Source organism: Desmodus rotundus, chromosome 5 (genome assembly GCF_022682495.2).
Source record: "Desmodus rotundus isolate HL8 chromosome 5, HLdesRot8A.1, whole genome shotgun sequence".
Taxonomy (NCBI): Eukaryota; Metazoa; Chordata; class Mammalia; order Chiroptera; family Phyllostomidae; genus Desmodus; species Desmodus rotundus.
This window is the reverse complement of record NC_071391.1, coordinates 116,060,848-116,077,051: the sequence shown is the minus strand read 5'-3', so window position 1 is coordinate 116,077,051 and position 16,204 is coordinate 116,060,848. Positions and strand designations below refer to the sequence as shown.

Sequence of the window (16,204 nt, the reverse complement as noted above, 5' to 3'; positions counted from 1 at the left end):
GTGGCAGCCTCTCCACATGGAAACAAAGGGCTTCAGTCCAACGTGTTGGTGCTCACACAGGGGAGACTTAGATGACTTCACGTCGTATTTAACCACTAACTCTGTGGCTGAAAAGGGCACCAAACTCTGTGGGAGAACAGGGGCATTTCTCTTGTGAAACGTGTGAGAGAAACTCTACCATCTTCTGTGAAGAGTTGTAAGGATTCATGAGCTAATTAGTTACTTTATTCATTTCTTTAAGCAGTAATATTATGTACTACATAGAAGATTAAATACCGTATAGGGTACAGAGATATGTGATACTTTGCACTCTTTTGGCATTTATAAAGCAATATTATATCTATTTTAAAAGGAAATATTTATTACAGTTATAAAAGAACATTATTCTTGACCATGCTTTCTTAAACTCTCACGTGCCTCATTATGTTTTAGGGGACTATAGTGATAAATATGAAGTCATTGCCAAAGAAACATCCCTTGTAAGTAAAGAGAAAGTTTCTTTTAAATAATGTGAACCTTATTTTGTCATAGGCAAAACAAGAAATGATTTAATTTTCTGAGCCTGGGCCTCACCTTGAATGACACATGGAAATGACTGAACAGATTCTCCTCAGGGAGGCAAAATAACTATTAAAGCACCCGGAGGCTGATACAGAGCTACAGAAGTGGAACTGAGCAGCAAGGATGATATTGCTCAGAGTTCAAACAACAGAATTTTGGAGAAGAGATATAATTGTTTCACTTTTTCTCCCCAGGGAAAAGATCGAAGAGTAGAAACTATTCCCATGGGCCGTATAAAGAGACAACACTAAGCAAAAAAACTGGATATAAAAATAGGGGTTCCCTCAGATAATTAAACCATAAAACTAACACAGAGTGGTGAGGTCCATTAAAAACAGTGACCTCAACAAGGGAGAATGGTTTAGTGACCAGAGCAAGACTGGGCTGGAGACTAGGGATGGCACTGGCTTATCCAAAGAATGAATGTGTCCTGCCCTGGCCAGGTGGCTCAGTTGGTTGGAGCATTGTCCTGTACAAAGAGCTGCTGGTTTGATTCCCAGTCCGGGCACATACCTAGGTTGAGGGTTCAAGCCCAGGTCGTGGTGCATAACGGAGGCAACCAATCGATGTTTGATATTTCTCGCTCACATCAATGTTTCTCTCTCTCTCCCTCTTCCTTCCCCTTTCTTTAAAATCAATAAAAACATATCCTCGGGTGAGGATTAAAAAAAAAGAATGAATGTGTCCCTTAGAAAGGGAGAGAACTGGCCAGGAACGGAGCACAGAGAAGGGGGGCGACAGGGGCACCCACTGGCAGCGCCATCCTAGAGTGGCTCAGTGGAGGGGCATGCTGGCTCAGTGATGTGCCCCAAAGGCGGGATGTGTTTGCCAGGTCTTGGTGATGATGGTGGTAATGACTCTCCCTCTAAAATAGGCTGGCCCTTACTTTGGACTTGAGTTTGATAAGGTGAGCCTATCGCTGAGAGCCTATCGCTGAGAGGGTGCCGACAAAATAACCTTCTGATCCTGCAAAGAGCCAAGCCTGAAACATGGCACTTCCATGAGGGACAATGCCAGTCTTCTCGGCAGACACTTACCCCACCGACGTCCCCAAAGTTCTTCCCAAGTTCTCAACCTACAGGTTCCTGGGAGAGCCACAGAGCAGAGCTTCTTCCTCTGAAAAAGCTCTCATGTAATTCCCATGGAGACACTGTGCTTCAGGTTCGAGTCTGCAGTTTTGCAGGCTCAGAAGGGACTCAGCAGTTTCTCAGGGACAATCACTTTGTCCAAGCTAACAACTAACGTGTAAATCGGAACAGGCGAAAGGGAAAATGTCTTTTTCATGTTCTCTGTCAGTGGTTCAGGCATTCCTTTCTTTGTGCCTGTTTCAGAGCAGTAACCTCTTGCGGTCCGTTCAGACTCCATTCCTTCTTCTCCAGTACTTACATACTACTACAATCAAATTTTCTAAAACATGATTTCATCAGATCCCACCTTTGCTTAAGAGCACGTGCTGCCTTCCTGCTGTCATCTTTTCTCCCCTCACTCATTCTGTACAACTGGTCGTACTCGTTACTCCTCCAATACCCCACCCTTCCTTTTTTCTGTGATGGCTCATCGGACTCCTCCCTCCCCCACAGGTAGTGTGCAAGGAGCTGAAGCTCAGCGAAGGCCTGTTGAGTTAAACAATAAATTAAACAATTGTTCCTTCCTCCATGGCTCTCATTACTTTTTCCTGTAACTCTTCTGCTTCAACTAAGTTAGTCTCCTTACCACATGACTTCCTTCCTTCCTTAGTGCTTTTATTACTCTATCAATCTCTAGCCTGCACCTCCCCTAGAATTCAACTCAGAGCTGACTTTGTCCAGGAAGCTATGCTTAATTATATCCTCCCTTTTTCAGTTTTAATCAGCACCCCCTGGGTATCTGTGGGCTTCATTTGGTCAGAACAAATTATACTTGATATTTGGTTTCTCCTGAAGGGTTTTATTCTCTTTCTGTGAGTTTTTGAACATGGTGGGATGTAGCAGGAAGATCGGGTTTGAATCATGACTTGGAAATTGTCAGCTGTGTTTCTTTGGGCAAAGTGGGGATAGTGCAACCTATTTCAGTTATGGTGAGGCCTAAGAAGTGAGATGATTATCTATCAATGACATGAAGTAGTTTCAACATATGGCACTTTCTTCTTTACTCTCATCAACAAAATTATTTGCTTTTATAGGACAAGAACGTGCTTTCCTTTTTAAAACTTTCCCCTCGTCACCTCCCTCTGTGATTGCTTCCTCCCCAGCACCAACATAAGGACACCAACACTCGACACTGTGTTCCTCACAAGTACAATACACCTCAATGTGCTAAACCGGGGACACAGGGAGGAAGCTTCTCACTTCTCAGATGTAAGAGCAGCTCCCACATGGACTGGCAAGCAGGGCACGGGACACTGAATGAGCCAGGTGTCACTGAGGGTATGAGATAAAAAGGTTAACAGAGTGACGGTGCAGCTAGCTGGCACTGCGTGGTCAAGATAAGCCAGGAAGGCCTGGGTCAGGGCAGCCTACACAGCTGTCAGCACTCACATTCAGTTTTTTGACTTACCCTGCCCCCTTGTGGCCACAAGCAGTTAGATCCCTCACTGAGCTCCCCCGCCACTCCCCACAACCCTAGACACCCCGGCCCCGCCTCCCCCTGCCCCCAATTTTGTACTTTCTGGGAGATTTCCACAACCTTATCTTTAAACATTTAAACTCTTTTCCAAAAAATCATTTTAAATTTCCATCAGGAAACAAGATTTCTTGTTCTTGGTTTACTATAGCTTCTTAAAAAAAAATTTATCTTAGAGGGGAAAGGAAGGAGAAAGATAGGATGAGAAATATCAACTAGTTGTCTCTCGCACACCCCAACCAGGGACCCTGCCCGCAACCCAGGCATGCGCCCTGCCCTGGAATCAAACCAGCGACATCTCAGTTGGGGGATGATGCCCAACCAACTGAGCCACACCAGTCAGGGTTATAGCTTCCTTTAAAAAAAACAAACTTAAAATTAAATTTCTTGAGGTGACATTGGTTAATAAAATTATATAGGTTTCAAGTGTACAGTTCTATAATACATCATCTATATGTTGCATTGTGTGTTTACTACCCAAAGCCAAGGCTCCTTCTGTCACCATATATTTGACCTTTACCTTTTCTACCTCCCCTCCCCCTCCCCTTCCCACTGGTAACCACCACACTGTTATCTGTGTCTATGAGCTTTTGTTTGCACTATTTGTTAATTTGTTGCTTTCAGTTTTATATATCACATATGAGTGAAATCATACGGTTCTTTACTTTTTCTGTCTGAATTATTTCGCAGAGCAAGAGCCCTTTTTGAGCTTTTCCGGAAGGCCTACACTAATGAGAAAAACTAAGAAAGCCTAATCATTGAAAATGAGGTAATGTCTAAAGCAGTACTTCTCAGAAGTCAGCCTAAAATCGGGGTTATGAAATGGAAATGTGTAAATTTTTAATGGGAGAATTTAATGTTTTAACACACGTATATGCACATATAGTGGCTGTATTTCTCTCTTGACATAGAATATCTAAAGAAGAGGTGCAGGAAAATGGGGCTCCTGGCCAGTCCTGCACACCCTCTACAGCCCCACAGAGGCCCTGACCTATTGTATTGGCTAGCCCTGTTTCTTTCCAAACGATCCTCGCATGGCCTATTCTTGGGCATCGTGGATGGGTTTCAGGGGTTCTTAGAACCACCTGAAGTGGTATACAATTTCATCTGTACGTGTATAGATATATTTTGGTGGGGTGGTGGAAGGGGATAGGTCCTTAGCTTTTATCAGATTCTCAAATGAGCTCTGTAACCTCAGAAACTATGAAATTATGGCACCTTAGCCTCCCTGGGTCAGTTCATAATCAGTGTTGTCTACTCTCGGAGTAGAGGAGTAGCTCTAGGATGTTAACAACCAGGTTAGGTAATCATAGTGACAGAGCTTGCTCAGGAACAGCTATGCAGAGCCATTCAACCACAGTCCTTAAATCAACAGTGGCATGAGGATCATCTTCAACAGTTCAAAACGTCAGGGGCAGAAGAGCTTGCCTTTCATTTGCTTCATTTGTGGAGGTGATTTTTGGACCCTGCGAAAAAGGAGGAGCCCCTGGAAAGGCAGTGGCAGGGACAGTGGTGGCTATGGCAGTGTGGACTCTGCCGAGAAGTGAGTGCAGGGCTCCCAGGTGGTGACCATCTTCTGGGGCCCCAGTCTACAAGAGGGGTTAAGACATCACTAGAACAATATGAAATAGAGAAAATGAATTTTGTAGGACTCAAGGAGAATACTGTTTTCACTCATTCATTTATTCTTTCATTTAATTTGTCATTCGAATAATTATTTATATAGTGCCTTCTATGAGCCAAGCACTGATTGGTGTTAACAATGAAAGTGGCAAATTCTTCGCTTTCGTGGCTTACATTCCAGTGAGAGATAGACAATAAACAAACAAATAAAACAAAAAATAATTGCAGATAATGATAGATACTATGAAGAAAAATAGAGCAGAATAAAGGTGTGCGTGTATATGTTTGTATGTAGGGGATAAGTGAACCTATATAGTTGTAATGTTTTTGTATTTGACATAACATGGTACTATATTAATTCTAAGTAGGCTGCAAAAAGGTAAAAAATATATTTTAATTCCTACTTATGTGAAGTATTGTAATACTGAGTCTTCAAGATTTTATGTGAAGTGGAACTATTCTGACTCTAAGTAGACTGTGAAAAGTTAAGAATATATAACATAATCCCTAGAGAAGCCACTAAAAAATAATGCCAGGAAATATAGCTAAATGACAATAGATAAATTAAAATAGAATTCCAAAAATATTTCATAACCTGAAAGAAAGCAGGGAAGCAGGGAAAATATGAACAAAACCCAGAGAAGACAAACAAAAAATAAAATGGTAGACCTAAATTCAACCATATCAGTAGTTATGATAAATGTGAATGGACTATACACTCCAAATAAAAGGAAGAGATTAACAGAATAGATAAAAAGCAGACTCAATTATATGCCGTCTATAAGAGGTAAACTTTAAGTATTAAGATCAAATGGGTTGAAAATAAATGAACAGGAAAAAATGAACCATAAACACAGTAAGATCCAAAAGAAATAAAAACATACATCTCCAAAGATTTGTGTGTAAATATTTCTAGCAGCTTTAGTTACAAAAGGCAAAAATTGGAAACAAACAACTGAAATGTCTATTAACAGGTGAATGGTTAAAGATGATGTGGCAAACTGATACAATATAATGCTACTCAGCAATAAAAATACACTAAGTACTGATATAAACAACATGGATGGGCCCTGGCTGGTGTAGCTCATTGAGTTGAGTGCGGGCCTGCAAACCAAAGGGTCACAGGTTTGATTCCCAGTCAGGGCACATGCCTGGGCTGTGGGCCAGATCCCCAGTAGGGGGTGCACAAGAGGCAACCACACATTGATGTTTCTCTCCCTCTCTTTCTCTTTCCCTTCCCTTCTCTCTAAAAATAAATAAATAAATAAAATCATCTAAAAAAAGAATGAAAAAAAAAAAAAAAAAACATGGATGGATCTCAAAATCTGAATGGAAAAAATCAGACACAAAAGAAGAATAGACTGTATAATTCCATTTACATAAAATGCAAACTAATCTACAGACAAAAAGCAGATCAGTGGTATACACCAGGGACCGAGGGAGGGATGAGTGAGTGTAAAGGGCAAAAGGAACTTTTGGGGGTGATGGAAATATCTTGGTTGTGGTGATGATTTATGGGCATAGTCAACTGTCAAAACTCATTGAATGGTACACTTTGCATGAATGCAACATACAGTATGTAAATTATTTTTTGATAAAGCTGGTGAGGGAAATTTTTTAAAATTCCAATTTTCAGAAAATTTTATATTTTCCATTGAGCTCTAAAGAATTCTTTAATTCAATTTTAAAAAGGGAAGAGTTGCTTTTTTCTGAGACCAGTCTTCTCTTAATGAAATAAATGTCTCTCTGTGTTAAAAATCTTTACGTAATAAATACACCAGTGGTTGTAATTTAGTTCTAATGCCACAGGGAAATGACTTTAATATAGTTATCAAAGACAAACTCAAGATACAGCTGTATTTTCTGGTCTATTTTCTAAGACACTAAAAGGGGAAAAATGTGGAATCTGACAATTGCACTGAAGCATAAGCATTGAAGAAGGCTATCTCCCTTCCCCCCTGGAATCCTTTAGGAAACAACGAATCTTTATCTTCTATGTTTGGGTTGGTAACATTTGGTGTTTCCTGAGAACACATATGGATAAAATACCTTTCCAGAAGAGCTTGACATCGATCCGTGGCAAAGTTTAGGAGAAAATATTAAACAGATGGCTTGTGAGCACTTAGATAGGGAACCTGATAGCCTTGTGTACATGGCAGAGAGATGTAGGCTGGTTGACGGCATCGTTAGGTTGATTTGTGACTGGTTGAAAGACTTAACATACCCGACGAGTGCAGACTGCTGTCAACCTGGACAGATGCACTCTGGATGCTAAAGTGCATTGATCACAGTGGCCTTTTAAGTGTTGGCATATTTATTACCTAGCCAGTCTTTAGAAGGCTATTATAAAATCTTATTATATGCAAATTAATACATGTAACACATATGTAAGCTATGAAGCACAGCAGCATGTGAACACTCATGATTCTTTTATTCAACTTAAGATGTAGAGCGTCATCAATACTACCAAGATATCTGCATGCTTTTCCCTCATCTTCTCCACGGGAAACCTTGGAGAAGCCACACTCAATTTTTTGATCATTCCTTTTCTTTCAAAAGTAGTTCTATTATTTTAAACAAATACTTCATTATTTTAGTTTTGCTTGAGCTTTATGAAGAGATACTATATTGTTAATACGTATCGTTGGTTATCTGCTTTTTTCTCAATGTTAAGTTTCACACTATTGCATGAAATAGTGGTTCAATCATTTTCATAACTGTATAATATTTTACTCAGTGAATATACCTTGTAATATTTATTCATGCCTCACTTAATGGACATTTGAGTGGCTTCTAATTCTGGCTTTTTAAATAATGTCAATATTCAAGATTTACAATATATGCCTGGAGACAAGATATTCACATTCTTGTCTCCAGGTGTATATTGTAAAAGTCTTTCTGGTGAGAGTCCCCTAGGAATGCAATTACTAGGACCAGGGTATTGTGAATGTCATTACAACAAAATGACAAGTTGTGTACCAATTTACATTCTTCCGATCAGTGTAAAAGAATTTCTGTTGTTTTGCTGTTGCCAATACTATTGTGAGACATTAATTTTTCTGCAATCTAGGGGGCATAAAATGGTATATCATTGTTTTCATTTGTATATCCCTGGTTACTAATGAGGGTGAGAACTTTTCTTATGTTTATTTGCCACTTAGATTTCCTCTTCTGTGAAATGCCTGTTCAGATATTTAGCTCTTTCCAAAATTAGTCTTTTTTTAAAAAATTGAATTTCAGCCATTCTTTATTCTGTATACCAGTTCTTTACTGATCACATGAGTTGGGAATATAGTTACAATTTGCTGTATCACTTTCCTCATGATGTCTTTGAGGAACAGAGATTCTTAATTTTAAAGTAGTCATAGTTATCAATCTTTTATTTTATGGTTAGCAAACTTTGTGTCTCATTTAGAAAATCCTTCATCCTCCTTCCTACCTCTGGTGATAAAATTTTTATTCTTTATTTTCTTATAAAAGTTCTAAAGGTTTCCCTTTCACATATAAGCCTTTAACCTATCTGAAACATATTACTATGAATGGTGTATGGTAGGATCAAATTTCATTTTTCCCATATGGGATACTGATAATTTCAATATGATTTAATGACGAGATCCATCCTTTTCCCACTGCTCTGCCATGCCAGCTTAGCCACATACAAGTTTATAATGTACTGTCTGTTTCCGGTCTCTCATCTGTTCTAGACTGGACAGTTCGTCTATCCTTCTTTCAGTATGACAGCATCTTAGTTAGAATAGCCTTACAATGAATCATCTTAATATCTGGTAAGGCAAACCTTTTGCCTGAATATATATCTTAGCCATATGTATATTATTAATATCCATTAAACAGCTTCACTTATAATTATCTTCCTTAAGGTGCATCAATTTCCCAATAAATATTCTATACATCTTTTGTTAAGATTTATTTCTAATTTTTTACTTTTTTATTATTGCACAAGGTATTTCTTTAAAAAATTAAATTTTCTAAGAGTTTGTTTCTGATTATAGAAATGCTACTGATTTTTAAATATTGATCTTATATCAAGCTACCTTGTTAAACTATTACTAATTGTAATAATTTTTCCATAGGATCTTTTAGTTATTAATGTAGTCAATCAAATAAGTTTCAAATAATGTTAGTTTTGTTCCTTCCTTTACAACCTTTATACCTTTTACTATTTAAAAAAAAATCTTACTAGACTAGGTCAACCATGTTGAATGAAAATGGTGATGAGGCATTCATATCTTATTCCTGGTTTTTTAAAAGATGTTTTATTTATTTATTTTTTAGAGAAGTGCGAGGAGAGAGAGGGAAAGAAACATCAGTGTGTGGTGCCTCTTGCATGCCCCCTACTGGGGACCTGTGCCCTGACTGGGAATTGAACCAGCAACCCTTTGATTGGCAGGCTGGCACTCAACCGCTGAGCTATACCAGCCAGGGCTTATTCCTGATTTTTTGAAGGCAATATTTTTTATACTTCACCATTGTATTTATTGTAGATTTTTTATAAACACACTTTGCCAAGTTAAGGGAGTTATTTTCTATTCCTAGTTTACTAAGAGGTTCCCCCCCCCCTTAAATAGTGAATGAATGTTATAATGTTTTTAATCTATTAAGACAACTGGTTTTTTACTTCTTAATCTGTTGATGTTATTAATTATATTTATACATTTCTATTGCTAAATCACTTTGCGTTCCTGGGATAAATACTACTTAGCACTGTATTCTCTTTCTACATATGACTGGATAATTTAAGACTGTTTTATCAATTTTTATGAGTGGATTGGCCTGCAATTTTCTTTTCTTACATTATCCTTGCCTGGTTTTCTACTTGGAAAACTCCCTTGTGTTTTCTTCTTTCTTTCTTTCTTCTTATTTTTTAATTTCCAAAAGAGTTTGTATAAGATTGGAGTGATGTACTACTTGGAAGTTTAATAGAACTTGATGGTAAAACCATCTAGGTTTTGTATATTATGGGAACAACTCAGATTTTTTATTTCTGGGTCAAATTTGTTACCTTTTAAAGGAATATATCTATTTTTGTCTAAATGTTTGAATTCCTAATTCCATCTGTACTTATGTTCCCCTTTCCCAACCTGAACATAGTTTCTTGTGCCTTCTTTCTTCTTTTTCTTCATTAGATTTACCAAAGGATTCTCTATTTATCAGTTTTTACAAAGAACCAACTTTTGAATTGTTGGTTATCTCTGTTGCTCTTTTCAACTGAGGCAGTGTAGAGTGTGTGAGCTTTGGAGCCAGGCAGTTTAGATTTGAATCTCTGTCCTATCTCTTAACTGAGAAACCTTGGGAAATTTAACTTCAACAAGACATTATGCCTTACTTTCTTCATCTAGATACATGAGGATTAAATAAGAGAATATGTGGAAACTATCTAGAATGGAAAGTATCTGAACAGTAAGTGATCAATAAAATGTTGCTATTATTATGATCTATACACAGATATTGGAGTATGTTAAGAGACTGTGGCTTTTATTTCACATATCTTTCCTTGAGGCTCAGAATCTATTTAAAAATGAAGCCAACTAGCAGCATTATTCCCTTGATTGATGGCTTTTCTATGGGGTTAACTTTGGCTGCTGGAATGGGCAGCCTTCTCTAGATCCCAAACTTACAATCAGGATCCAGCATTAAGGATTTGCCCTTAGGTGTAGGGTTGGCTTGTATGTAAAGCGGTCATAGAAGGATAAAGAAGGCATCCAACTTCCCTTGTGAGAGGTATATGTGTACATATTTTTATTTCTTAGACCAATACTTCCTAGTCCTCATTTAAGTACAAAAAAGAAACCAAATAGATAAATAACAAAAACTAAGGAAAAATTATGTTATGTTACATAAAAACAAAAAATTACATACATGAATTATGATTATGTAACCTAAACATGATTGTGAAGAACTGAGAGACAATGTAGAAAAATAAAATTAATGTAATGGGATAGTGGAATTATGAATGATTTTTATTAAAAAATTATTTTATGGTCAGATTTCCTTTTCAATAAAAAATTATTAGAGCCTGATATTTTCTTGGTAAAAAGACATATGTAAAAAGGTACTACTACTACTAATATCAACAGATAACATTTACTTAATACTCACACGTCCAAGCACTGTTCTAGGTGCTTTACATGCAAGTTGTATATAATCCTCATAAAAACCCTATGAAGTGCCCTGCCTGGTGTGGCTCAGTGGATTGAGTGCTGGCCTGAGAACCAAGGGGTCACTGGTTCAATTCCCAGTCAGGGCACATGTCTGGGTTGTGGGCCAGGTCACCAGTAGGGGGCACAAGAGAGGCAACCTCACATTGTTGCTTCTCTCCTTCTCTTTCTCCCTCCCTTCCCCTCTCTCCAAAAATAAATAAATAAAACCTTTAAAAAAACCCTATGAAGTAGCTACTGTTATTTACCCTATTTTATAAATGAGAAAATTGTGGAATAAAGAGTTTAAGCAACTCGTTGAAGGTCACATTGTTCTTCAGTAAAATGTGAAAATCCAACTGGATGGTTAAATAAATGGTGATGGATTTACACATTGGAATATCTCACAGCTATTAGAAGGGATGGGTTAGGTCTCTATGTGCAAATATGGAAAAAATATTGGATAAACAGTTAAATGAAAAATAAAAATACAGTGCAGTGAGAAACTGTATATTTCCATTTTTATAAAAGTAGGTAATATCAATAAGAATAATCATGTTGTATGTATGCCCATATCCATGCATATGCAGGGAAAGCAATTCAGGAGAATGTCCTATACTGCTGATGGTGTTTATCTCTGGAGGGTAGAATTTTGGATCATTTCAAGCTGTTTACATTATATTCCTGTAATATTTAAATTTGTATAGCTTGTAATAACAAATTAAACTAACCAGAAAAAAAAGCTCTAAGCAGATTCTTTCAGCTAAATTTTAAAGTAAAGAAAAAAATTAACAAGTTAGACCAAGCAGGAACAGATGAAGGTGCTATTTAACATACAGTTAGAAGAAAACATATAACAGGCTACACAGGCTGAAAATCTATAGAAAACCTTAACTGATATAAACGTGATTTAAAGTTAACCTTTTCATTTTAGATCTTATTAAACAACTTTCTAAAATGTGAGTCGTTGACTTCCTTAATTTCTAAGTTCACTTTTTCTTTTATGATTCTGGAACTTTTAGAGTCTCCAAGTCATCTTTGTAATGATTAGTTCTCATTGTACAGGGATGTACTAAAGAAGACACACCTTAGACCTATCAAAGGACATAGTCTCATAGTTACTTTAAAAAAATTAATTTTAGAGAGAGAGAGATAGGAAGGGAAAGAGAGAGAGAGAGAAACATCGATTTTTGTTGTTCCACTTATTTATGTATTCATTGGTTGCTTCCTGTATGTGCCTTACCAAGGATTGAACCTGCAATCTTGGCGAATTGGGATGATGCTTTAACCAACTGAGCAACCTGGCCAGGGTCTTATAGTTAAGTTTTAAACTAATCTGTAATGTCAACATTTCCTTGTAACATGTTTCTTTCTTTGAAAAGTGGAGTACAGACAATTTTGATTTAATTGATGGTCATGATTATCAGAGTTTTAAAAATTATATGTAAACGAGTTCAAGAAGTGTTTGAATCAATTCATGATGTTCATGGACTATGAGGGGAGCTATGGGTGATTGGGATACGTCTGTAACTATCTGAGTTGGTGTCAGACAGGTTGACCATGACTTCTCCCAAATCACTTGATTTTTTCCCAGTCATTCACTTATTTACTCAGCATTTATTGAGAGTCTACTATGTGCCAGACAGAATGATATATGCTGGTGATACAAAGATATTTAAGACATAGTCACACCCTCAGGTAGCTAACAGTTCACTTGGGACCTACACATTAAATTTTTTTCCAGAAATATTAAACCATCTATATACAAAAACATTTTTAATATTTTTAAAATTTAAAAATGTTCATTGATTTTAGAGAGAGAGGAAGGGAGAGAGAGAAACACGGATGTGAGAGAGAAACATTGATTGGTTGCCTCTCCTATGTGCCCTGACTGAGGATCAAACCCACAACCTAAGTATGGGCCCTGACTGGGAATTGAATCCCCATACTTTTGGTGTACAGGACAATGTTTCAATCGCCAACCAGGGCCAAAAACTTAAAAAAGAATATTAATAATAACAACAGCTAACTGTTACTGAGAACTTATTATGTACTAAGTAATTAACACACGTGATCTCATTTAATCTCCACCACAACTTGTGGGGTAGGAATTAATAACTAAGGTTAGACAGGCTAAGTATCTTGCCCAAAGTCATATAGCTCGTATGTGATAGAATTGAAATTTAGACTTAGGCAACCTAATTCTGGAGCATGCATCCTTCTGAGAATAAGAGAAGCTAATCTTGCTAGTTTCTTGATAAGGACACCAAGATGAAACAAAACATAACAGAATAAAGAAATTTAAAAAATTGATTTTAGGGAGAGGGAAAGAAACATTGATGTGAGAGAGAATCATCAATCAGTTGCCTCACATACGTGCTCAGACTGGGGATTGAACCTGAAACCTAGGTACGCGCCCTGACCGAACATGGATCCTCCAACCTTTTGGTATATGGGATGGTGCTCCAACCAAGGGAGCCACCGGGCCAGGACACACCACCACCCCCATGGTCCTAAAGAAATTAATTATGAGGAAAGTACAGTCAAAGTAGAAGATTTCAAGCCATAAATCATATGTACACTTAACCCACAAAAAGGAATTACAAGCAATTTATGGGATGATATATTATTTATATGCAAATAGGAAGTTAATGGAAAATGATCTGCAGTGATGCAAAGGTAGAAAGCTGCTTCCTGCACTTAAAAGCTCTTTCATACAGCCCTAGCCACGAACAATTTTAAATGAAGGCTTTGGGCAGCCTCAGAGTACTCTGAACTTTCTGCGTTAGAGATATAGTAAGTTTTTTCTGGGCACAGTCACTGAAGGGAGAAAAGGGCAGAGTCCATGCCTGATCTGTCCATGGCCAAAAAGAAAGAAAAAGCTTCTCACTCACAGATTCAGTTTGAGAACCCACTGGGAAGGGCTATAAATGGAGGGTGTGTTGTGGCCTACTCTGATCAGGACAGCGGAGGTGTTACTAGAGACAGGGGTGTAGGGGATGCTGAGCAGACCGAGAGCAGCCTCCACAGGTGTCAGTGCCATCAATTCATTCAACAAGTGTCTACTGATAGTCTAGTATATGCTATACACTGGGACACAAAAATGAGTAAGACAAATTTCTAATCTCAAGGTACTTACAGTTTTTTTTTCTAAATTGTTGTTCTATTACAGTTGTTCCAATTTTCCCCTGCTCTGCCCACACCCCCACTCCCACAGTCGATGCCTACGCTGTTGTCCATGTCCATGGGTCATTTACACTTGTTCTTTAACTAGGCCCTTCCCCTTCTTTCCTCCCTTATCCCCCTCCCCTCTCCCCTCTGGTCCCTGTTCCTTGTTTCCATGCATCTGGTTCTGTTTTGCTCGTTTGTTTGTTTTGTTCTCTAGGTTCCACTTATAGGTGAATCATATTTAATTCAGAGAGAACAAATGTACCTATCTTATAATTTTAGGTGAGAAGGCAAAATTATCAAACTATAAAGCAGGGGTAAACCATTCTACATGGCATATAATTAAGTGCTAAGTTGTGTGGTGAAGACCACAAGTATGTGGTTGTTCTAAGGAAAGAAGAATCAATTCTGTAGTCACAAACCTGAATTAGGCCTTAAAGGATGGGGAGGATTTGGCTGGAAGAAGATAGGGGAAGGAACTCAGGAAAGAAGAAGGAATTCAGAGGAAAAGGCTACTGTGAGTAGAGGAATGTAGAGAAAGAGGGCAGACAGTGAGGAGACTGACTTGAGAGAAGCAGAGCGTGTGCTGGAGGGGAGAGCTCGTAAACCTCACAGCTAAGGCTGGCTGCCCACCTTCCCTCCCTGACCAGAACAATGTCAGTGGCCTCATGATGCTGGAAAGATCCACAGGTGTCAAAATATGTTGGGAAACTCACCCCTAGTTACCAACCCCTGGACTGATTAGGGAGTGAAGGGCAGAACATGTTTTCCGTGTGGGACCAGGAAGAGGTCAATAGTATCAGAACAGTGGGCACCTCCCTATGTGTATAACCTTGGAGAAGGTCAATACAGGAAGGACTGCTGGAGGGTGAACTGTAACTTGACTGTTGGATAAGTTAAAATCAGTTGAAAAACCTCTTAAATTCTATAATTTGGGCATCTCTACCTGACTTCCTGACTAAAATCTTTTCATGAGTTTCCATTGCCTTAGAATGAAGGGCTAAATCTTAGAATGGATTTCGGGCATATTTGGCCCTTCTTGATCTAACCCTTGCCTTTACAGCCTCACTCGCCCCTCCACCTGATATGCCTCCAGCCATAGGGAGCCATAGGCATGTCTCTGAAAGTTTGATTCATCTTGCCTTTTCACGCCTCTGGGTCCCCTGTTTTGAGGGCCCCTTTCCTCCTTTTCTGCTTGGCTAATTCTACTTGTCCTTTAAGACTCAGAAGGAAGATATTTTTCTTCTAGGGAGTATAGGATTATGGGTAATTTATGTAGGATTTATTGACAAGGACCTGGATGCCAGTGGTTGCTGGGTGGGGGATGGACAGGTTAGATACCAGGACTGGGAAGCTGGTGATTGAGCCCATTCTGAGGAGGTGGGAGGGATGCAGGAGACAGGAGGTATGTGAACCAAAACTCCAACCCCCTGGCACACTGCTTCATTGTTCCATCAAACTTCACTTACAAAACACAAATTCAAATATAAAAATTATTAAGAATGTCACGACAGCAAACTAAGAGCATTGAGTCCTAAGCACAGGGCTTTTATGAGTGCAGAGCCCTGTGTGACTGTGCTGGCCATAAGCCCATGAAGCCAATGCTGCATAAAGTCTGTTCATACAGCACTGGTTAATAGCAAAATGTAGTAAAACAATTGTTCATTAATAAGTGATTGAACCAATACATTACGGTCCAACCAACCACACAGTAAAAAAGAAATCATGTAGCCAGTGAAAAATGAGACAGATTATTTTATAGATACTCACATAGATAGCTGACTAAGACACTGAGAAGGTTATAGAATATTATATAGGTAATCACATTAAAATATTAAATACCATTGGCTCTCCATATCCGTGGGTTCTGCATCAGTGGATTCAACCAAGTGGATTGAAAATATTTGAAAAAAAATTACATTGTTATTGATGTTTTATGTAGTAAGACCTACAGACCTATGATAGTGTGTCTGTATTAAACCTGTATAGACTTCTCTTTTTGATCATTATTCTCTAAACAATGCAGTTTAACAACAATTTACATAGCATTTACATTGTATTAGATTTTATAAGTAATCTAGAGACGATGTAAATTG

The 16,204-nt window shown here is 38.2% G+C and overlaps 1 protein-coding gene across 2 annotated transcripts in view; it reads right to left on the bottom strand.

The window, feature by feature from the left end:
* M1AP (meiosis 1 associated protein) overlaps positions 1–16,204 on the bottom strand; it is a 59,364-nt gene that overhangs the window by 28,207 nt on the left and 14,953 nt on the right. The gene's annotated exons all lie outside the window — the stretch shown is intronic.